This window comes from Thermobia domestica, chromosome 2 (genome assembly GCF_964235325.1).
Source record: "Thermobia domestica chromosome 2, izTheDome1.hap1.1, whole genome shotgun sequence".
NCBI lineage: Eukaryota > Metazoa > Arthropoda > Insecta > Zygentoma > Lepismatidae > Thermobia > Thermobia domestica.
Window position 1 is genome coordinate 210423280 of NC_137455.1, and position 24766 is coordinate 210448045.

Genomic DNA, 24766 nt, shown 5'->3' on the forward strand with positions numbered 1-24766 from the left:
TTCATTCTTGTGGAAAGAATGAAACATTGAAGCAATTAATGGATACAGATACATCAATTGTGAATTCTTTCAGAATTACAGCAACGTGATAATCACCTTGCCTTCTTAAAGTAAGAAATTTCTAGATTAAAACGCGAAAATTACTACATACATCCAATGCATGAGGACTGCCCCTCAATTAAGTAATTGACGCTCCCATTGTCTGTTTGGTGGTAATTTGATTAGAGCTTATTTTCTTTAATAAAATAAATTTTAGGTTCAATGGGAAACATAAAATAATAAGCCTTGAGACTGTGATATCAATATTTCAAAAGCAATAAAATATTCACCTGGTAGTACATGATGAGTTAGAGAAGGAAGAAGAACGCAGGAAGAGGAAGAGAGGGAGAAAGAAGAATGAAGAGGATGAGAGTGGAAAATGGCATGGCATAGAAAGTATGGGAGAAGAAACGGAGAAACTGAAGAATTTATTGAAGAAAGGAGGGGTCAGAACTTATAGAAAGAGTGGAGAAACTTTATTAAGATCAATAAAGAAGAAGAATAGAAAAGGAACTAAAAAGATTAATGAAGAGGAAGAAGGGGTCATTTACAGGGCATGGTGTGAGGACTGCGATATGTCATATATAGGAGAGACAGGAAAGAGAATGAAAGAAAGGATAAAACAACATGAAGATGATGTTAGGAAGAAAAAAGATACCAATGCCATATACAAACATGTTAAGGAGACGAATCACGCAATTAATTGGGATAAGACGGAAGTATTGGAGATGGAGAAAAGAATGATAATAAGGAAGTGGAAAGAAGCGGATTGGATAAAGAAGGTAGGAAGAGATAAACTGATGAACTGGACAGGGAACTTACCAATTAATGAATCATGGCAAGGAAGTTTGAATAACATAGAGAAGAAAAATAAATAAATAAATAAATAAATAAATAAAAATAAAAGGCCCTTATAAGAACCAAAAATAAAGAAAGTGATTAATTGGAAAGTGAACACGAAGACTTACAGGATGGGCTGAAGGCCTCGGTAAATAAGAAAAATAAATAATTAAATAAAAATAAAAAAGTACAACAATGACTATATATGACTGTTAAAAGAATTTAAAATTTTTTTATAACAATGAATATATATATGACGGTTAAAGAATTTAAACTCTGTTATAACAACATTTATATATATGTCTGTATTTTCATTAATTTCGATCGTGTCTGAAGAAGGATATGCTAGATATCCGAAACAGTTACAAATTATAATTTAAAATAAAGTAAAGTTTTAAGCTTTGGTCAGTGTCTCTTTTGTTAAAACAATTAATCCAAAGCCATGAATAGTCTTAGTACATGATAATCCAATAAAGCAAAAAAAAAAAAAAAAAAAAAAAAAACCACCCAATCTCATCAGATACACGTCAGGTATGTCAGTCCGACATTTCTAAAAGGCAGTGGCTACAATATCTTTAGGAAAAATATGAAGAAATCGGGAAGAAAGTGAAGAAGTACAAAATTCACAATTTCGAATCGGCAAAGACAATAAAGATAACTAAAATAGACTGTAATCAGAAGGACCAAAAGATAGAAACAGAGATTCAGAATCTACAAGAAAGAACAAGGTGCAGGAGCTGTTAGCTTTACATGACATTTCCCTCGTCCTTGCGGCCAAAGAATACTATAGTGATGCTTCTCGTGTTAGTGGATGGATACAAAGAGATGCAGCATCGTATTTATAAATTACAGAAAGAGATAGGAAGAAAACGCTAATAGAATTGTGAATTTCGTTTATTATAGCTGCAGTAGTTGTTGGTTATAAAAATGCAAAGGGAAAAACTGTCGGAATAATACGTTACGTAGGAAATGCTTTTAAATATAGTATATGCTAAATCATAAGACTTTCACGAAAGAATCTGTAAAATTCACAATAAATAAGATTCGATGTCATGGAATTATGACAAGATGTCATTGTGATCCAAAGTTATTACAAACCAAGATTGAAAAAAAATTGTAAATTATATTTAAATCAATGATTCAGGAGTTATAAGAAAGAGAAGATATAAATAAAATCAATCTAAGATTTAACAATAAAATTTTTACAATTTATTTGATACTGATTTATCTACCTTACTTGTAAATATATTTATCTCATAATTGTATTTGGTGACTGACTAACGGAACGTATTACTAATTTTTCTTATTTTAATCCAACGAAGCGGGTAATTGACGCTAGTTAAGCATTAAATCCTGACATAAAATTTTTTATATTTCTGTAATGTGGTTGAGCCAACTTCACGTGGTTAATTACAAGATACAGTATATTGAAAATTCGAGTTACAAAAATCGATTAATCGATGTTTATCTGCATTGTGTACACTTACTGGAATAGCCACAAACGTGCAGAAAGCAAGAAAAATATTTTAGGTTTCATACTATTTAAAAGAAAAAACTAGTAAGTGATATAACTTTTGATAGTGGAGAGAGATTACTTCTACTAATGGTCAGTCAGACAGTAACTGCTACTTTGTTGAAAATACCACCATGGTTTATAGCTTCCTCGGAGAGAATTCCTTTTGTCATTAATTCAATTGCTGGCAATAAAGGCGAGAGCAGTTTAATTTAAATGTAAAATTGAAATCCTATTCATGAATGGACAAAAGGATGATGAATCGTTCTTTGGAAACGAAGTATTTCCACCTACACAAAAACAAATGCAATTTTTTTTTCATAATAATTGAGGGTTGGAATTGTACGATGTATATAATCAAGTAGTCAAAGTTCTATTTTAATTGAGAATTCATCCAACAGAACTCACGTAAATAATAAGCAATGATATACGTATACAATAGACAATGACGGTTTTGCAAAAGCCAGATGATGTATTAGAAAGAAAAGTGAAATTTTCTAATTTTTCAGCCTGTAAATCACAACTTACATTTCCTTAGATACGCAATGGCAGCTTTATAACAGGTGTGATGAACTAAGAATATACTATATTTAAAGCTATAAGTGCAAGACTGCAAAAAACCAGTGACCTATTATATTTATTTCGAACTTAACAAATATAATTAATTAATAAATTACTCCAGAGACTAACACTACTGCATTAAATCTACTTATCGATCTAGTTGCCTGAATCTTTGATTTTTTGTATGTGTGCAAGAATACGTATTAAGTACATGATTTTATTTTTTAAAAAGTAGTAAAATACAGCACGTAGACCATTCACAGATTTTCAAATCCTCAGTCTTCTCGTTCCACTTCCCTAAAAGAGAGCGCATCCCTCACAGAGGTAGCTTGCTTCGGCAAGTACTAAAAAAAATGCAGTTTAAATAGTACTAAAGAAATAAGCTATAAGTTTTCCTTCACTTCAATGTTAAAATAACATAGCATGGAGAGAAAGAATACAAAAAAGTACAATATAATGCAGTCAGTATTTGTTATATTTATTTACGATTGTATCTTATTTTACTTCTTTTCAAATCATTACTTTTTAATTTCATTGACACACCCCGTACATCCTCGGAATAAAAAAATGTAAACCTTTTCTAACTTTGTTGTAAAAAAACAACTCAAATTGGAAATAAGTATGTATGGAATATGGAAAGTAATTTAATATAATGCATTCGCGAGTAGTTTAACATGGTAGCGTTCCGCTGGACCAAGAACCAAATTGGCCAAAACAGAAAAATCTGTTTTCCCTCCCGTACATTCCATTCATACATACTTTCTTCCTAAAGTCAGAATACATTTAACATACCAAGAATTTCAAGCTCTCTTGCTGAGATCATACAACTTAATAAAAAAAATGGAATGGAATTGCAAATATGCAATACACACAGTCGGAACTTTGACAGGAAAAAAAGCTGACAAATGAAAATGCATAAGAAAGATGTGTGTTACGTTTCCGTAAAGTATATTTGCATAGTAAAACTTCAACAGTGCACAATTGAATGAAATGCCATTCACTGTAAATGATTTCAACTTCACGGTAGAGCTTCAAATGTTAGTTTCGTCCCCCCCCCAAAAAAAAAACTATTAAACCTAACTTCGCCAGCCAAGTAATCGTTTAAATTGTATCAGTGTCAGAATTAGTATTTTCACTGTGACCCACGGTGACTAACAATATTGCACTATATTTTCTATCTTCAGTCTAACTGAGGATAAACGTATTCAAAACTCAGTTATAGGTATCATAAACGCTGCTAAGAAAGTAAAGAGCATAAAAAACGTATATTTATATATTAATTTTATATAGATGGCTACTGTTAAAATCAACTTTACCCATGATACGTTAACGAATTGACTTTATTAACGAGAGACAGAGATAATCGTTCTAGCTATCTATTGCAAAATAATAATGATAGTAATAAAATTTCTTTTTTAAAATGTTACCGTGTGAAGTAATGGACGATGTTAATCGCCGTTAGCCGAGAACATGTTAAAGGATTGAATCCATTAAGCAACTCAATCCAGGTAATTGTTCTAGCTGTCTATTGCAAGCAACAGAGTTCAAAAATCCGCTTTCGTTCAACTAATAGACTATTCGCATACCAGGATTAAAACCTTATAAGGCCAACCAATGTGATCCTAATAACTGTATTCGTTATATTAGTGAAGTCTGTCTAACGTTTATGTTGTAATTAGTTGGAGTCGCTTAGAGTCTTAAGCTACAACTATAAATGAAAACGTCGACAAACAATACAGTAATGGTCACTCAGCGATTAAAGGTGTGAAATAGTTGAAGTCATAGGCACATCAGAAGAACGAATATGGTACATTTTACATGAGAAATTAACAATGAGAACGTTTTATGCAAGATCGGTGCTATATTTGTTGAACATTGACCATAAACAAATTCTAAAACGAACTTCTCAGGAATGTTTGGATGATATTTAAAAGAGTCCAAGTGATTTTTCTTAGTTGATTTTTTATGAATGAAACGTCGTTCCACTAGCAAACGGCGTACAAAGCATTATATGGAAGCTGGTAACCCTGCACCAGAAAGGTGAAGTTGACTTCATCTGCTGGAGGGTTATGGCTAGTATTTTTCTGGACGCTAAAGGTGATTATTCTGATTTATTATCTAGCAAAGACTAAAGCAATACAAGTAGCTAGAGAATATTACTATTGCCTTCTGAAACAACTGAATAAAAAAATCGTGAGAGGAAGAGTGTATTGCAAAATAGAAAATACTTTTTAATTCATCCTTCCGTGCTTTGACAGTGGGAACACAGAGGGATTTGAAGTACGAATTATAGAAACATAAACTCTATTCACCAGAAGGAGCGCAATCTGATTTCCATTTATTCCCACACACACACACACACACACATATATATATATATATATATATATATATATATATATATATATATATATATATATATATATATATATATATATATAGCTGGAAAATATTTGGAGTCCAATGAAGATATTATGCCAGTTGTAGATGACTATTTTGCAGACCTTCCAGAGTTGCATTTTAGAGGCGGACTCTACTCACTGCTAAAACGTAGACTTAAACAGGGATTACGAAGAAAAGTAAATTCATTTTTGAACGAAGAAACACAATCTTTCATTGTCGGGCTTAGAACTTTTCCGTCTGCCCTCTTACAACAATGGTCGAATGTTTATAGCACCATACCGTGTATCAACTTGAGTATGAATGTTGAAACTGAGTCAAGGCGGTATTAGCGAGCTCAGTTTCAGCTGTAAACGGAGTTTGAACAAGGGCTTATCATAAGCCTGTGGAAGTCCAGGCGATTGTTTCACACAGTCTCGCTACAAACTGCGCGATAAATGCCTATTGTGCGCTACCATCGATGTCATTGGTCCATGTAAGGTGCACGTGCATTCAGTCTGGTTCCAGGCGGTACCCACATACGATAGCTGCATGCTTGGGCATCCGCATTAGATGAGCTACCATTACGAAATTCAAGATAAAAGTCTAACAAATCAAGATCAATTGAGACAAGGATTTTATTAAGGAACATCGACAATCGTTTTATGGAAGCAAGACAACCATTACGTGGTTCTCTCTCAACGTTCCCTTCTACGAATCGACACCATGAAGCACACCTCCGATGACAGCCGTTTTTGCCTCCACGCCAGTGATGTGATTTCCGGTTTGCGTAATCATTACAAGTATCCGACATGATCACTACATGGTCACAGAGCATCCTCAATTGGTTGGATGGAGGTCAGTTCACTCTAATCTTTGCGACAAATCTTACCCAACTTAAGCAAGAGTAGCAAAAAGCGAAGATCATTACTCTCAGGATGTCATATGATACCATTATCAATAGAAAGAGCAGGTCTACAGTGTAGCTAGAGAAGCATTCATGGCACATTGAAATATTTTCTAGCACACCTTGCACATTCTGAAAACATGTAAAGGATCCTGTAAACTTCGCCATATAGAGTGTATAAGTTTCCAATCATGTATAATAATGATTTCTGAATATCCATTTTTGATGTTCGATATATATGGTTATGAAGATTATACAAAAACCTGACAAAAACTTGCTGTAGTGGAGGAGCGGGAACAGAACCTCTCGTTTTGTATCAGAACCATATACACAGTATGTATGAAATTAATTCTATAAAGGAAGTGCTTCGTTACAGCAAACAGTATGATTTCTCTTTGCCTGATAATATGCAAATATCTACAAGAAAAATCTTTTGGGATTCATAGCAGATTGCTAAGTTTAAAATGGTGAGTCATGAATCGTTATTTCTATTTTTACTTATTGAGTTCTTGTCTTAGAAGAGAATTCCTCTTGATAGTGAGGTTATCTATATTATTACAATGATACAAATTATAAGAAACTATTTAACTATGTCGATATAAAAACCCTATTTTTATTCCAAATTATTATACCAAATCTTATATTTATATTTCACTATTAGAAATTGCGCTTAATTTCTTATAAAGTAATTTCTTCAAGATAACAACGAGCAATAAGTTTCTGGAAGGAATTTCATAGCAAATTTCTATTAGGAATCTTTTCCTTCTGTTACCTTTTACCTATGGGATCAATTTAATGATGCTCTAATTGCTTTCATTAACTCTCCGTAGTTAACAGGATCGGCGCAGCGTACGCTCGGGAAAAAAGAAGCACACGGCATACTAAACTACCAAGGAAGACTTATTGACTAAGGAAGACTCTTCTGCTGTCGTTTATTTCAAAGTCCTCTGAATGGTATATTTTAAAATGATAAATTTAGTCATTATGTTCCTTATTTTTCATTATAGCACATTAACGTACGTATTTCCGTATAAGTTTTCTGTTATGTAATTATGTACTTATTATTTCAGTGTTTCTGATTGTTTGATTTCTATTTCATATATTTACGTAACTGTTGAACAAATTATAATCGAAGGTTTGTGTGCGCGCGTGTGTGTATGTGTGTGTAAAAATTCTTTAATTTTACAGTTTTTATATTCATTTGATCATGGTATGGTAGGACTGGATAATGAAAGTATAGACTTAGCCCTACTCCTTTTGCAAAATTATCCTTGTATACAGGATAATATACTTAGCTATAATTTTAAAAAAATGCCAAAGTATTAGTATGTTTAAAATGTAATTAGAATTAGAAAAATATGAAAGTATTGAATCTAAATCTTTGTAAGGCTATGTTAAGGATCTAGACGTTCATTAACTTTAATATGTCAAGTTTGGTTAGATTTAAGAGATATACTAACATAATTGTGTACATTAACATTAAAAGAAGCAAATCTTCGAATGGTGGTAGCAGAAGAAATCTGTGAATTGTTTCAGTCCAGAAAATTAAACAATAATGTGCAAGATAAACATTAACAATCCACTTAAATAATGACAAATTCAGCATTAACCTTAAAATACATATATGTACAAATCCCTTTTTTCTATCTATAGATACAAAGATCATAAAATATACTGGTATAGTGAAATGAGGTATCACACATGATAGATCAAACTCAAAAGTTTGACAGGGAGAAGAAAAGTACATAACAATATAAAAGTTCCGATCCTCAACTACTTTTCAATGTATGTGAAAGTGGAAATCCCGTATTCATGATACATGTGTATTAAGTTTATTTTGAACGTTTCCCTTAACTTGGCTTTTATAAGTTACGTTTGGAGTATCACTAGCAATAGTCCAACAGTAGTCGGCCAATATGGCAGAACTTCACTTTCCTTCATATCTTTCCTCCATTGCTCAAAATTTTTGATGATAACGCAAAGCATTATGGAATAGGTTATTATAATCTGGTATTGCACAATTCTCTTGTCCCTGGTTTGAAAAGAGGACATGTAAGTTTTTAGTGATCACATTATACCTGTGAGGTTTCCCGGAGTACTACCATTTCACTCAATTCTTATATTTATAATTATTTGTTTCATTGATCATGTCCTTTAGCCTAATAGGTACAATCGTGAAACGGAAAACTAAGATTTCTCTTAGTTGAAAATGTACTGTTATTCCGTGCAAATACTAGTGGACATCTTAGGATTTACTGTATTATAAAATAACATTAATCTTATTACGAAAGCAAATGCAATATTATCAAACTTTAATCAATTTATATAGTATTTAAATTACAATGATTAAGTACATGAAAAATTTGTGAAACTGCATTTTTTTTTTACTTTTCGCCAAAAGTTAAAAGTCACTCGCTTCTACAGCATAAAATATTTGTTTGCTTACACTTGTTAATATCTCTAGGGTGTGTCACTATCTACTTATTAATAAAATGCTATGTTGTAATCAAAATTTTGTTGGATTAGCCGAAATTAATTCTTGACTGTTTGTATTATGTTAGCTTCCGAAAATTGTTTATATTTCTGTAATTATGTTGGCCAAAATGACAAAATTAACTAACCCGTATGGCCAAGGAACAATAAATAACTCACCTAATGCAGGTCTAAACACCTAGGAAGAAGAATAATAGCATGAAGTGTGTAAATATTATTTAATTCAAAAGAAAATTAGGTTCAATACATTATTCCGCTCTGTAATTAGCCAACGTAAATAATAAAGTATTCTGCAACTAATTCTACATAAAGTAATTCCGAAATGTACTAGTAAATTTAATTAAACGGAACACAGTTGCTCCCATTAAAAGATAGAATATTAATTGTTAAGCCATTTCCTGAAAAAAAAAATATGTATTACTTCAAAATTTCTTTGTATCTAGCGGCTAAAACAAAAGCTAGAAATAAACTAGTTCTTTTAGTGAGAATGATAAAAAATTGCAGCGCACCTCGTACAAGAAACAAAAAGTTTTACGCAACATCAGTTATTGCTATAGGCAGATGTCGCTAATTTTAAAATTTGTCTCTGTTACCAAGTTCAGAGAATTAAGATACGCAAGTGAATTAATTACATTTCATACAAATCTCTTAATTAATTATCTGAACTTAGAGATCTTACACACTGGAATAATGATTTAATTAAATAAACTATTTATATATATTGTTTTTTCTAGCAGAATAGATAATAACAAAGTAGCACAATTTAAATTAGAGGTACAATCGCCTCGTGTAATGACTAATTAACGAAGAGAAAGTGATCTATTTGTAAGTATTTGCATGTTTTAGCTGTTCGAAAATCTTTCGTCATGCGTTCATCAAATAATAATTCTTTCTTCTTGTGAACTGTTTCTTAAAGTTTGTCACGGCATTTTACTTATACAAGGAATATATTAGTCAAAGAAAATTATTCTTTAACCGATAGAAATGTTTCAACAAATGACAGTTTGAAGCAAAATTGTATACAGATATGAATGTCTGTGAGTAAGTGTTGAAAGATTTCGATCATGCAAGAAGGCATTTCCTTTACGTTTATTAGATATTTACTGTAATATCGGCCGTATATTGACTAGACAGAAGAAGGATAGCCACGCCAAAGCAGATGGAAGCAGGAGAGGGTGCGGAGAGAGACTTAAATGTAGTAATTGTGTGTCTCAGTCATAACATTAGTGATGCATCTGTCTAATACATAATGAGGCTCTGTTGTATTACTCACAAACTGAACCTTGACACTGTTTTCCTGTCCTCTGGTCAATATGTGACGACCCTAAGCTTTTTCTTTGAAATATTGCACCTACATATGAATACCATAAAGTATAAAGTTCTTAAAAGATAAACAATTTAATGTACTTTCCGAAATACAACTAGAGTTTCAAAATGAGACATATTATGATTCCATATGTTGTTCGAATTTTTTACTATATTAATTAATAAGGAAATAATATTTAGTTATTTCTTTATTTACATTTCCATGGATTCAATCTATAGTGATTCATTTATTTTCTTACATGCTATTCTAATTTTTAAAAAGATGTAATTAACCTTTGGGATCACGTGCATAAAGAGAACAATATCAGTTCTCATGCTAGTGGTAGCATAAAGCCCTATATAAAAGCCCCTTAGAATGATTTAGATATCTCTTTTAGAAGTATGCTCTGTCTCACTTAAACCTATATGCCGGAAAGGGATATTGATTTCCAAATAGCTATCACTCAGTTTAATTTCATTTGAGAATTGTATTATCGATTCTAAATAAACTCTATGATCGTTGTAGTACATATTATACACGTGTAGAACTGCTCGAGTGAGTTTTCAGGATAATATACGAGTGAGTTTTCAGGATAAGATAATAACTACAATACGTTTACAGCACTTTGTAATTAAACTTTGTTTTAATGATAATGTCAGCTTGAAAGGAAAGTTACTTTTCCTCTTGGTTGAACCCGTTGTATTATTTCTATTTCGTGTCACTGTTGTATTTGATACAAAAACTGTTGTATATTCGTCTTAGGGTATTTTGTTCGTAACAAAAGAAGAAATCAGATACTAAAATCACCTTTCTTTCGTTGCGACGCATGCCCAAGGGGTTAGTTATGTAGACAGAACACAATAAGTACGCACCTTAGACACACAAGAATCGATCGTAAGCTGACTGTACTAGCAAGTCTCCTTGTACTTTTTGAGGATGAGACAGTGAGGAGATTGGGAAGTGCTGATACAGGACACTCCTTTCTCATCGTTGGAGAGAAAAGAGAAAAAGCGAAAGAGAAAGCAAAGACAACGTCTGCATTGATCTCTAATATAGGTCTCTGGGGAAAGAGCGTAAAAGGACTATACGGAACAGGATACGCAATAATCAATATGATATACTAGGTTTGATTACAATGTTTTTTCAGGAGAAACGTTGAGCGATGTCCTTTTATGTTTGACTAGATTGACTTTTACAACAACGGCTTTTGTAACAAACCAGGATGATAATAAGAAACACTGTAGCGGATAACAACGGAAAGGATGAATAAGGGATAATAGTGAATATACCAGATACATTATAGAAAAATATTACTTCTTAAACAATTGAAACTCGAATCTTCATCTTCAGCTGTCCTAACTGTCCAGTTATCAGGTTTATCTGTGTTACTCGAAATGAAGACCCATACATGTGGTTTAAAAGTTCGCATGAAAAATAAAAATCTTGCCTGAAAATTTTGTTTCAAAAAATCTAGTTAACGACTAATTTATAATTATTTATTTAACAATCATCAGATTCAGCTCAAAGGTAATTTTATTCTGGATATTTAACAACAACAATAACAATGAAAAGGATTTCGGAAGGTGTTGGTCAGGGTCGGTTTAGTAGGTAATATCCCCGCATTTACCTGGTAGGACTGAGGAAAAGCCTGGAAAACCCATCAGAATGGTCGGCAGCGGAAATCGAACCCAGGGACTTTCTAATGCGAAGCCAATGCTTTACCACCCGAGCTAATATGTAATTCCTTCCATCTTACAATACTTTATTTTCAAATTACTCACCCAATTTGGATTATTTTTTCATCACTGAAAAATGCATTCCTTCCGGATCGTTAGTAAAACGAAATATATCTTAGTAAATGAGAGTATGTTATTTAGGTCGAACAACATAAATTATAATATTATTTAAAGTGAGTGATCATAGGAAAAATGGATAAAATGTGAATGCTGGGGAAATGACAATCTTGAGAAGACTTACAGACATGGTGTTGTTTATCACAAACTCAAAACGACATTTTCAAACTAGAATTACTCGCATCAGTGGGAATTGTTTTACCACTAAACTATCGCATCCTTCGAAAAGAAATGGAAATAACTGATTACTGTGATTACGCTTGAACAGAAACAAATAAAATTTAACGTACAAAAGGTGCTCATAAAATGCGTACTTCTAAGGTATTCAAAAAGTAATTTTGAGAGTTGTACAAACGGCCAGCTCCATCACCTCCGCCGATTGCTGTCAAAATTGCCTCAATTGATAATGCATCCTTTAGTATATTTGACCACTCATGATATTTATTTATTTTTGCGCAAAAGGAATTTGGCATATTAGGTTATCTAGTTTAGGTGTCACTCCCATTCATATGCAGAAACGACACATACAAACAGGACAGGGGGTATACTCGTTAATATTTGTCATAATATAACAAAACTTGCAGAATTCGCTCTGCACGAAGCTCGTATTTCACTTTTTCTTTCGGCGAGAGCGGAGAGTGAATATTACCCCATATAATATCTAGCTAAGCGGCTAGCGTACGCGCCTTTGCGCGGGAGACCCGGATTCGATTTCCGGCGGGAGCTCGTGTGGTTCAGATTCCACGTTACTCAGTAGATCCCGTCTCATATACCCTCGCTGTTAAAAGGGACTTTATTCTCAAAATCAACTCAATTCAACCCATGTAATGTCATGTTCGGCTCTTGAGTCTAGCACAAAATAAGCGGAATGACTGGAATCAACTTGCAGGACACAAAGTTCTTCGTCCTACAATATAATAAACTTTTCTATTTACATATGCAAGGAAAACAGGTGAATAAATATCAATAATATTTACCCGATTGGAACAATTATGGCATTACATGCGAGAATATGTTCCTCCGTTCCCATCAAATAGAGAAAAAATATTTATTTATTTAGAAGAAGCAGAAGAATAGATTGGTCTTACAAATTACTTGTATTTACACTGGATCTCTAATGTGCGTAATTAATTTTAAATATTACTAAATGTTAACACCAGAGAAACCGAAAAACACATATAAATATAGAATAATAATATTGATATTATACTACATACAAGTATGGCAAAAAAATTTTCAGGGATGAAGCATTTCGGAATCCAGAAAAGACTACCTTGGGAGACGCCATACCCCCAACATAATTATACATCTTTAAGTGATTGTTGACGATTAAAAGTTTCAAATTATTTTAAGAATAAATTTTAATTATTAAGAACATATTATAAAATTATTTTATTTTGCAGAGCGTCATGCAGTGTAAATTGAACAAATTTTATTTCACTTGGACTGGTTTCATGGGGTATGCCCACGTGATTATTATTATTATTATTATTATTATTATCATTATTATTATTATTATTATTATTATTATTATTATTATTATTATTATTATTATTATTAAAGATCTAATGATTCTACAAATTTGATCCCAAGCGTCTCAGTCCTGTGTTAGAACCAGAAGCCGAATCATGGTATTATATGGGGAAACATGCTTCCTTGTTCTCGCTAAATAAGAAGAGAAAAATTGGAAAATTCTTGGATAGTATTTTTCAGAGCTTTATGGGGAGCAAGTTCTGCAAGTTTTGTTTCATTATTATAAATTTTATGGCGTATAGCTCATGTTACCTTTTGTATATGTGAATAGGTAAGTTAGAGTTTGGTTTCTAACCGTAGACCAAAAAAGTATGAATACTGCAAGTTTGCCTTTAATAATCACAATACTTTTAAGATAGATCCAAGACCCGAAAACCTAACCGAAACGCATTCCCTCCAATCAGAATTTGGTGCACTAAAGCAACACAGCAAAATTTAACACTCCCTTTTGTACACAATTGATGTACTAACGTTTAAGGCGCTTTCGGCGCAAATCGTTGTTGGTAGAGAGGCTAGTGCCTAAACTAGATATGCCAATATCCCACACTTCTTTTTGTGTACAAGGAAAATTTTTGCGTCTACAAACGATGTCCTAATGATTGAGATCATTTTGGCGCCAATCGGCCCAATTTGGTCACAGTTTTGCACAAACGTTTGAGACTATTTTTTTGTGAAATTCGTATGAGGTGGTGCTGGTGACTAAACGGACGTGTGAATATTCGTGATGCATAAGAAGGTAGTTGCTATAAAGAAAAGAAACAAAATGGCTAATTAAGTGTATTGAGTATGTGGAAAGTGTTGTGATTCTTTATATTTATTTACTTATTTGCAAGAAAAATCAGCGAAGCAAATTTACGGTGAATTGGAGTGTGTGTACTCGGATAATTTGCTAATATACGAGAGTTTCGGGCAATGGAAAATGATTGTTTCAATCTGGCAACAGAAAACTCGGAGCCACAACATAATGGACCATTTGCGATGGAGGGAGAACCGAACGTCTTCGTACAAGGGAGTTTTGATGTTGTCCGATAGATGATTTTTTTCATGCTTCATCACGAGAGTGTGAAGAAAATAGGAAATGTATTATAAATGTTTATTTTGAACCATTAATCTTAAGGTCACAAAATTTGGGACATGTTTCTTTATTTATAAAATACGATATGTTTTCCTCTTTCACGGATTCAATTCATAAAACAAAGAAAGAATGGTCGCAGAAAGGAAGAGGTGAAAAACCGGTTACGGGTGGAGAACTATTTGCTAGATAATAACACAAACATAACTCTAAGTGCAACTGTAACTATTAATTTGAACATTTCCCAATCAAATAATGTTACAGCTCAACAACCTAATTCTAGTTTGTTCCTAATTCTAAGTATTTGTTCCAGCATCACTATAATTTTAAGTTTCTTAATTATGATAAAAAAAAGTACTGCGATTAATTGATTGATTACGTATAGTCGATTAATTGCCATTATAAATGATTTTTTTAAACGTACTTTCTAACGAGAATTTTCAATGCATGCATTACTTCATAACTGATAGAAAATGCCCTCGTTATTAAATGAATATTCTTCTTTCTTTTAGTGTCGAAGATTTGTACGTTAATACAGTTAGTGTGAATAAGTCTCAAGCTTCACTACTGGTGAGAAATATTATCTCAAGGATAAAGGAAGGAATTATTTACATATAAAAAATTTACCAAATGAAATATTTAAATTATACAAACAATCTTTGTTATTAATGTGTTCATTAGTAATTAATAAGGCTATACTTTATGAATAAGAAAAATACTTAAAAGCTTTTTGAATTAACAAAACAGTATTTTATTCGTTTCAACTCATTATTGGTAAATATTAATGATATGTGACCAAAAATTAATACAGTGATTTCATTTTTACATGTTGTAAAGCAATGAAGCATAGAAAAATCTGTTTCTAGAATATACGCTGAATATTCCACTGAAACTATAATTAGCGTTTGTTTCGTACAAATGTAATATCGGCCATTATAGCTGTAGTGAAGTGCAAAATTTATAGCTTCTGCGGGACTGAGATCTCTCTCACACACATCGGATTTCTAATTGCATTTCAGCCACTAGTCATCGTCACAGTCTGTTAGCTAATGTATTTAATTTTAAGTCAATAATGGGGAGCACAACAACAACAAATATAATTTAATTTCCGGCGTAGTAAATCTCTGGAAAATCACACACACTTTTAGCTTGCGAATAATAATCGTGAAAAATCACTTCTCCATTTATCGTATGTACTTACTAACTTAATAATTGCATTTGAACTTCAGAATATCATTTATCCACATATTGAGGAAGCTTTACTTGGTTTGATTTGATAATGAGATTTGCTTAACAAGACTTTCTACTTACCTGTGCGGATCCTTGGGGTTTGGAACAAATTTGATGCATTCTCGTTTCTGGAAGTTTGCTTCGATCCAACTACGAGCGACCTGTGGAGCAAAACATAAAATTTACATTTTCTTAAATCCATTTTGTCTCAAAATATTTATTTAGCAATTAATAAGCAAACAAAGGATCATATAACTTCTAGTGCTCTATTTACTCTATGATATGATTTTCATATAGTGTCACAAACTTCTCAGAAATAAACTGAACAAAAAATGTTAATCAATGAATATTTACAAATCAAGGATGAAAGGAACTTCTACGGCACAGTATCGTCCATGTACATTGAGAAACAAAGTTCAGGTTGTTACTCTATCATTAAATGGAAATTAAATAATTTTAAGTAAGAAAAATTGTGATTTGTAAGTCAACTATAATTGTTTCTAAGCGAAATATTACTTGGTCAAATCGTTCTTTTGTTAGATTGATTAACCACAGAAACAAAGAAATCGATAGACATCGATTGTTTATCAGTTTCATAGTTTATCAGCAATATACTAAATATAGTCAGAGAAATAACAGAAGACGGAAGAACGTTCTGAAAGGAATGTTGGCTAAAGCCTAGAATAAATACTATCCTGAATTCGCCTCGTAACAAAGAGAAACCTCAGAAAAGTCGGTCGTTAAACAAAACAAAAAAAATCGAACTAGGGATCTCGTAATTGGTAAATGAGAATAATAACATGCATCCTCTACAATTCATTGATGAGGGTAATGCTGTTATTAAAATGGTAACTAAAAGGATAGTTTGAATTGCTGAAAGTCTACGATACTGGTGACTGGTAAAACTATTTTATGTGAAAATTATTCAATTACAATGTGTTACTATTCCTGAACAATACGGGTAATATACAGTTTAAGGGTAGAGAAAACAATATATTACACACACACACACACACACACACACATATATATATATATATATATATATATATATATATATATATATATATATATATATATATATATATATATATATATATATATATATACTTCGGAAGCCTTTGGTATGGTTTCCGGGGAAACAATTCTTTGGGTCGAGTAATCGAAAAATCTTGTGAGGATTATTTCATAAACCTCCAAGTTAAAGGCAGTGATGTAATGCTAGATTTTTTGGTAGAAATACATTCGATCGTTTAAAAAAAAAAAGTATAGCGTATACCCACCCCAGTACACACTAGTTCTTTTGTAAATTTGAGATAAGTATATGCTGGGCTATAATACAAGTTAGGTGGCTATATGCCATACCTCTGTATACATCCCATTACAATCCTGGTTAAAGGCAACCATGGGAAACTCATTTCGGAGGTAGCAACAAACAATTTACATCAAATAAGGTTAAATCTGCAGGTTTTGGGTGCGACAAAGTGATTAAGCTCTTGCTTTGTTAAGCGGAAGATAATTAGGTTACGAGTACACTCTCGAAAAATTACTTTTCCCACTCTCGAAATATTTTATCGTCGAAATGTAAACGAAATAATTAGCCTACCGTCGGATGTGAGATTTTAGGCCAAAGTAAATGGGACTATTAATGAAAACGAATGATTGCACGAAATGATTAATAGAATGAAAATGTAGAAGAAAATGGGAGAACTGCAAGAACACTATGTTATCAGTACTCTTACATGGCCTGTGATCATCCAGATACCAATAGCTTAGATTTGAGCGCTCTACAGCTGAGCTAACCTATGCCCTGCTTTCATCGTAACATTGTATGTGCAACACGTAAAGAAAATACATATTAAACATATTGAATAGGGAGCTTTGTTTATGTAGTATCATCTAAATTGAGTGTGGAAAATAATTTTATTTTTAGTGTTTTCGTCAACATTGCTGAGAAACGTGGTGGCTCAATGGTAGAGCGCTCATCTCTTGTGCGTTGAACTCATGGTTCGATCCTAGCTCTCGCCAAGTGGACATTGTGACATACGAAAACCTTGTTTGTGTGTCTTCTCTCTGGTTTTTCGTTTTATCCCATTTCACAATTTTATTATTATCATAATTATTGTCTTCCTTTGCTTCCACATGTAAAACTAGGACGTTGAAATTCCGTTTTGAAAACAACTATATATTACATATTATTTATAATTTCTCTTACTGGATGCTAATTTCTGTGGCAGACTTTCTCACCAGAAATTGTCCATGAAAATCTGTACACGACAACAACCTCCACAGATTCTTGATGTTTATATCAGCATTCATAGGCCTACAACAGCAACTCATAAGCAACAGCCGTTGCTATATAACTTTAAATTCGCACATTTGCTGAAACAATTCACAGAAATAGGATCAACAGGTGAATCAAGGAAAAATGTAGGTCTACGGAAGAAACTCCAGGAGAGAAACAAGTATTGAGACTGTAAAGGAAACGAGATAAAAGTGTCAATGATAATCCAAAAATGTCAACGCGACAAAACTATGGCAATTTCGAACCTCGTTACGTCCAAGTAGACAACTGACATCTTTTCAAGTTTCACAGACATTGCATCCAAGATATCAAGACAATCATGTATAATATGCCGTACGTTGATAAATCTTACTGAGGCTAATCAACACTTATAGGATTTTGGTGATGTTTCATGAAACTTGCGTCACTCTTACTATTGCCATCAATAAACAAAACACCAACACAGAATCCTCAATAACTTCATGAATCGTCTCTCCACGCACCGAAAGTAACATTTTGATGTAGATTACATAAAAGAATAATAAAAAAAACATGAATCTTAGGTATTCGAAGATCAAGACAGAAACATAGTTATTGTCAACGGAAACGATACAAAACTATAATACCTTCTCTGAATTACACATGCTACAGACTAACACACTATGGTTTCCGCAAGATCATACCACACCTCAAGAAACTACGGAATAGTTGTGGGGCAACGACTCTTTCCACATAAACTGATCTCCCAATTTGATGACGCAACATTGCCGCTAATCCCTATAAATTTCTACAGCCAATTTTATGTCTGTGGAGATCTCTTGTTTTCATTATCATGCTGGATACTCGGCAGCAACTTAAACACAAAATACAAAATGACACAGGAATTTTTTATATAATTTAAGGAATACACAGCAAAAAAAAGTCAGATTATGGGAATGTTCAGTAGTTCTGCAATTTGAAAATGTGACTAATCATATTATGCACAGCAACTGTTAAACTGAAAATTCCAAGGTATTAGACTTTATACTGCATTATAACAACATTAAATAACATGTATTATGGTATAAGATAGTGTCGTATTTCTTCCAGCGCATTAGAAAGTTGCACATTATAAACATGACCATCATAATACAGCAATCAAACATTGTACAATACAGTTATATATGTAATTTTGAAAATATCACTCTGCTAATAAGAATGAGAAGTCTACGACCAGCAAGATATATTGCTCGCACGGGAAATATGCGTGAAGTGTGTAGTATTTTAGTTGGGAAACCTGCGGAAAGAACATATATGTATTAAACCAATGAGGGACAAAATATCAAGCATGATCTGGTTGAGGTTAGAATAGCAACATCAGACTGAGTTGATATTGTACAGCACACAATCGAACGATGGTGTTTTCTCTGAATTTCTGGAATTATTAAACCATAAAACTTGGTTCTAACGTACATTTCAATCATCTATAGACATTTTTGCGGTCTTTCTCGGCAATCTTATGAGAGGCATATACAAATTCTCCTATAGTATTGGGAATTAACGAACTTGGCTAGAATGATCTTATTGTAAATGGATACAGTGGTACACATAAATTGAAGGGCCCTCTGCAATAACAAGGTAAGTCGAGTTACCTCGATTCCCGGTAAAAACATAGATAAAGAAGACGTGTGGACTTACTTCCTTTTCCGTCACCTCTAGCGCATATTCAAAGCATTTGTTGTGTGAAAAACACAACTCATCTGCATCGAGTTGCCGTTTCCCGATGCAGATAACGGAGGGCGGCACCGTCTGTTGCTAGTGAAGCAAGCACTGGTAGGTGAGAATAGGCGACGCGACGTGTCTGTACCTTTGTTTTCAAGGGCTGGTTCAAGTGAAAGTACTCGTACGGAGACATATTTGACCATTTTATTTCGAAATGGACAAAATCGAAATAGTCGAATCAGAATGACAGAAGCGGAAGGGATGAAAGAGAAAGACAAATTGTGAATTCTGACAAAGAAATATAGCAAAATCAGGGCGAAATAGCAGTGTTTTGCTTCTTTCCTCGGTGTTAATATGGAAATTTAAGCAGTGCTGAAATATTCGGATTTCCAAGTATTGAAATATTCGGATTTTGAAAAAATCGAATACCGGATATTCGGATTAAGATTTTAATCCGGGATTCGGATGTCGGATTTGAAAATTAAAAGTTATGATTTGTAATTTGCATATCTAATCCGAATCTGGTTTTCGTATTTACTAGTACCCCAAATCGGGCAAGGAGGAGGAGAAAACCCCACACGTGGATCTATATCAGTTTCGGAAACGTATAATGAAGGGAAAAAAGCTTATTTCATGCAGAAACCACCTCTGAACACCATTTTTTCATCCACAAGAAACAAGCCAAACCGAGAATCAAGAACTCAAAAAAGGATGTGGAAGTCCTTCTACGATTTTTTACTCTGGCCAAGCAGTAATTTTACAAGAACGTGCTAAACTGCTGATTTTTTCTTTCATCTGTGTTCCCGGATTCTGAATCTGAAATGGACGTATCAGATTCGGAGTTTTAAACAAGGCTCAAGACAGACCAGTTTCCGGATTTTGTTGGCTACAACGCTCAGATTATTCAGGTATCCTCGTGTAACGCAATACATAAACGTTGTCACACACGACGTTATGTGTTTCTATTGTCCTTTTTTCTTTTCACCATTAATTTAGGCTATGCAATAACAAGGTAAATGATCACTGTTTCACCTTCGTTTTTTATTATTCCGCATTTTCGGTATTCGCCATGCTCCGTGCTCCAAAGCACAGATCAAGTACTACACCACTTTTCTCCATAGGCATTTTTTACATAGATTTATTCCTGTTAATTAGCACGTTGCACTTTAAGTTTATAAGCTTTGTAACTCAAAACCTCAATTTTTCACTTACCTTGTTATTGCAGAGGGCCCTTAAATGTTTCTTATGCCTTTCCATATGTGAATATAATTGAAGCAGCATTATGTTAAGTTGATACAAGACACGCTCTAGTACCTTATAATCTCTTAGTCAAAATGAAAGAGTAATCGGCATATGACTTCAAGTGTAATTGGACAGGAGCGGAAATGTACTCTATTATAGGCCTATTAACGGAAAATGAGGTACTTAACATTGATCTGAAAACGTAGAAGACAAGAAGACAACATAAAGCGTATTCACGAAACAGTAAACAGGTAGCAACAATACTTTGCAGGCTGGATTGGATGCACAAGAGAATTATTCAACAGCGAGCTTACGTTTCTGTGACAATAAACCTTCGGACACGTCCAAAAGTAGAGTTTGTTTTAAATAACTTCTTCGTAGTTCTGAAGAGATGGAAATGTATCTCTAAAGGAAATGTAACGTATTGTAATCTAATTAGAATGATCAAGTTATCGTATCCAAGAATTAAAATCATATCGATGAACTTATCGGTCTTTTAATCTAGTCTTGGATAGTCGTTTCTTATTTTATCAGAAATCGTTTGGTCGCTTAATAATATTTTAGTTTGAATCTTTTTTAATATAGTTACATAAAGTGCACATTTACCAACTAATTTCTGTGGGAATATGACCTGCTTCGAGAATAAATTCAAGAGCTTCAAATTAAAACAAAAATCATTTATCGATAGGTAACCACTCTATAATATTTTCTAACCCTGTAATCAGTCATATTCTGTGAAATCATTTTAAAGAAACGTTATGTCTCTTTCATAATCTTACTAGGTTTGATCTTTTAGTGGTATACTAAGCTTCGAACATAAAACGGAGAAACATTTCGTATGACATGTTATCGCCTCATTATCGCCTCATATTTTCTCGATCCTAAAAAGGTGCATTAAAATTAAAATTAACCACTCCGTCACTTGTTAAACGATATAATGAAGTTATTAATTAAAAAAAAAAACTCAGACAGTATCGGCAAATACGAGTTAAAGAGAATGATTGGAAAGGTTAACAGGGTTTAAATAAATCATTGCGTTAATAACTAAGAACTACGGTTAAAATAGTGATATTAATAATTACAATTTTAGATCTGTTCTTACGTCTCATTCTAGTTAAAATTATTGTCTAAATTATTAGAAGACTTCCAATCTCAAAGCGAGAAAAATACATCTTCCACTGCTAACAAATGATTATGTCTCCTGCCTGCTAAAGCTTTGCAAAGAAGAAAAATAGGGTCCCAAATTAAGTTCTACCTCTGACTTCTGAACTACGGATGTAATCCTTACTGGCCATTTATTACTCGCCTTTAATCAGCAGACTAGTGTAGTTCCTTTCTTGTCATTGAGAAAAGTCAAACGAAAGAAATGATCATAATACAAGAACAAAACAATTCTCATCTCTCTAGGTAGACAATTTATTTTTTTCTCAAATCTAGAATCTTCTCAATGATATCAACTAAGATAAATTGAACACTCGATGTACTGATATTTAAAGTTTAGGAAACACTTTTCAGGAAACACTTAAAGTTTGAAAATATTTTATTCATTCAATAACATAACATCTTAGAAGAAACTAACATTTAGTGTTCTGTTACTGAAAGAACTATTAATATGCTTTTCCACTATTGACACTTAATATTCCGTGTTGCCTCCTAAATCTACATGGCCTAAATTAAGATCCCACTACATAAAATTTTCACGCATCCTAAAATGATGAAACATTTATTAGTTTTGACACCTAAGTTAAGTATTACAATCCAAAATAAACAAAGTTTCTAATTCTAAGACTTAACTTGAGAACCTATTTTTTTTAATTCAATAGGTTCTTTCTAAGGACATACAAATAACACAAATGTTTTAAAATTTATCTACTGAGAGTACTGTACTTGGGTTTATCTTTAAAAACTAATTATCCATATACCTCATTCTAAGTATCTTTTACCGTTTTTAATCTGGTACCTATCGACATACGGACGGTCAAACATAAAAGTATTATTATATTTCTGATACTTATGCTTAGAATAGAAATTGACGTTGTATGTTGTCTCTTCACGAAAGACTTTGAATCGTTTCAAATGAATTTACCGATATAGCTTGGCTCATCCTTGATTTTTATCATATCAGTTTTATTTAAATGAGTATCCTAACTCAGGGGAGGAATTCTAATTACTTGAAAAAACAGTGTGTTTTAGAAGCATCAGAAGTTAAGGAGATCAAACTCCCCATTAAAAATAAGCATACATGTGTTTCCATTTCTAAAGGCGGAAATAAAAATAATTTTCACAATATTCAAGTTTCAGAGTTTTGATCGTCGAGATATTTGGGAGGAAATATGAGAAATGTATACTTTGAAAAGCAGAAAATGTTCGTCTTTATATTTCAAAAACTTGTTCTCTTCGTGTGAAGAACGAGCATACCGCAAGTATAAAGGTAACCAAGAAAGTTCCGTCGTTGTTTCATTCAGCACCTTCGAACATCGATATGTTACCTAAGACGTACCTGGAAGATCAAACATAGTTCCCATCAGCGTCGACGATCTTCTGCCAATGTTCTGGAAGGACATGGATTCCATTGCGGGGAACTTGGTGGGACTTGAAGCGAAGAATGTATCAAGTGCATTTTGCAGAGGGATTTTGATTGGCGTCCTCTAAGGTGATTTTCCAAGGAATGGAACAGGTGATACTCGGACTGTGCAATGTCCGGGGAGTATGGCGGATGCAATAGCATTTAAATACGGTAGTGTTTAACTGAACTATTACAACCAGGTAGTATGGGGGATATACCCACACCAACAACTGAGCTTCGCCTTATCTCCATTCGCATTCGACTCACGGTGTGAGGGCTAATTGAATACAGACCTCCACAAAAAGCGACAGAACTTTCTTGGTTACCTTTATACAAATATACGTACAAGATTTGTCCGCAAATTAATGCAATACATTTTTTGTGAAGCGATTCTAAATTACAGCGGGCTCTCTACACTGGTATAGATGGTGGTATAAATCAAGTACCGAGCGAAGCACTCAAGATTCTTGAGTTTTCTCCGAACTTTCGGAAGTGAAGGACGCGCGAGTTAGTAAACATCTGTTTCATCTCCTGAACAAGTCACGATGAATAGCAATCTGGATCAAGATTTGTGCGAAACTCGGCAAGTCTGCAGCGGAGTTTTAAAGTGTCTGTTCTAAGGGGCGGGAGGAAGCGGTATTTTCTGTAGTTTGATTCTTCACATTGAAATTGATGTTTCTGGAGTTTCTGATCGTGTCACTGGGAAATGGTTGAACAGTTTGAAATAATTTTTGGAGCATAGTACCTAGTTCAAGCTTGGATATTATAATATATTTTTAATTGAAAAGTGTATCCTAAGGGGTTATGGGTTACAAATTCAAGCCCAAAACAGACTAAATTATGGATTATGTATTGTTAACTTTCATTGATACGGGTATCGCAATGAGAAAATGGGCTATATTTTTTTACCCAAACATATTCCCCCGTGCTAAGAACTGAAAAAATGAAATGAAAGTTTTGAGTTTTACGTCCAACGGTTATGCCGGTTAGGCTAAAGGAGACGGTGATGATGAGAGATGAATGAAATGGTGGAATGAAGAAAGTGGGAGGAAACAGGAGAACCTCGAGAAAACCCACGCACACGGTGTTTGTCCACCACAAAGTTCACTTGGCGGGAGCAGGGTTTGAACCCGAGACCCCAAGCACCAGAGATGAACGCTCTACCACTGAGCTACCGCGGCCCCATTGTGCTAAGAACTGACAAGTCAGTTACTGATAGGGCAATAGAAAATATATACTAGAGCGGT

General features: G+C 33.4%; 1 long non-coding RNA gene across 1 annotated transcript in view; it reads right to left on the minus strand.

Annotated features, from left to right (window-relative positions):
* Window positions 1-15786: 15786 nt before the first annotated feature.
* LOC145679795 (uncharacterized) overlaps window positions 15787-24766 on the minus strand; it is a 455387-nt gene continuing 446407 nt past the window's right edge. The window contains exon 3 of the long non-coding RNA XR_014130546.1: window positions 15787-15887. This is a non-coding gene — a long non-coding RNA (uncharacterized LOC145679795). The remainder of the gene's footprint in view (window positions 15888-24766) is intronic.